The 1,156-nt window shown below is 56.0% G+C and overlaps 1 pseudogene; it reads right to left on the bottom strand.

The window, feature by feature from the left end:
* Window positions 1-270: 270 nt before the first annotated feature.
* LOC120838899 lies at window positions 271-861 on the bottom strand (annotated as a pseudogene).
* Window positions 862-1,156: the final 295 nt, after the last annotated feature.

Below are 1,156 nucleotides of genomic sequence, written 5' to 3'. Positions count from 1 at the left end.
TTAGAACGTCCCTTAAAGAATGGCCGCTGGGGAATGGAGCCGGGGGAACGAAGTCCAGGGACCTTTCTCGCACTGTATTCCGGTAAGCCAGGCTGAGCCGCTGAGCTGCCACGGGCCAGTGGACCGGTCTCTCCCCTATCTCCTCCCTCGTCTCGATTGCTGTGAGCAGCTGAGCCACCGGCCCCTCTGCCCGCGTCGCCGTAGCGGCAACGGAGGGAATGCCCGTCAGCAACTCCGTCGTGGTCTCGCGGAAGGCTCTGCCGCTCAAGGTTAACCGGCTCTGGTCACGTTGATGCTCGGGGGGCGAACGAGGAGTCACGGCGCACGCCTCGCTGAAGGAAACAGGTTCTTCAGACACCGTCGAGGTCGATTTCCCCTTGGGGAATGGGGCGGCTCCCCCTCCTCCCAGCACGGAAGCATTCATATCATGGCGGCCCGCCACGGCAGCGGAAGGCGGGGGTACGCCGACGTACCTCGGGCGATGCCGGAGGTCTCGTAGCTCCGTCTGGATGTTGCGCAACATGACCGAGTGAATTTCGGAGCTCCTCGTCAGCTCGCTGCGAAGGCGAGCATTCTCCTCCCTCACAGCCGTCATCTGGTCCGTCAGGAAAGAGATGCCGTTCAAGGCGTCGGCCAGCAGGTCTCGGAGAACAGCCACCGAAGTCGCGGCGACCTCGCCGGGCCGGTCCGGGCAGGGTGAGTCCTGCTCGTCGTCAGGCCTAGCTTCGTCCGAGCTAGGACTATGCGTGCGCTCGACGGTGATGCAGTCGTTGCATATAAATGGGCTTACCCCAGTCATCATTCGTCCAACCTCGCTGTCCGGAAGCATGACACACTTCTTGTGCCAGCGTTTTCCGCACTCTTTACATCGGAGATACTTTTGTTTGCCGTAAAAAGGCTGAGAGCACCCGTCGCACTTGTCCTTACTGCCCGCGATCTTGCGAAGCAAGATGGCGGGCAGTAATAATAATAATAATAATAATAATAATCATAATAATAATAAATAAATAAATAAATAATATTTTTTTTATTTCACGTATTCCATAACAACATATAAGAATGCGGGTCCGTCGAAAGCCAAAAGAGGCTTGTAGGACTGGACCCAGCAGCGGCGTGAAGAAAATCAAATTCTGAAGCTTGATTACAAAAAACAAAC

Source organism: Ixodes scapularis, unplaced genomic scaffold, assembly GCF_016920785.2.
Source record: "Ixodes scapularis isolate PalLabHiFi unplaced genomic scaffold, ASM1692078v2 PGA_scaffold6__148_contigs__length_123643588, whole genome shotgun sequence".
Classification (NCBI taxonomy): domain Eukaryota; kingdom Metazoa; phylum Arthropoda; class Arachnida; order Ixodida; family Ixodidae; genus Ixodes; species Ixodes scapularis.
The sequence above is the reverse complement of the archived record's forward strand: the minus strand, read 5'-3'. Positions and strand labels throughout refer to the sequence as shown.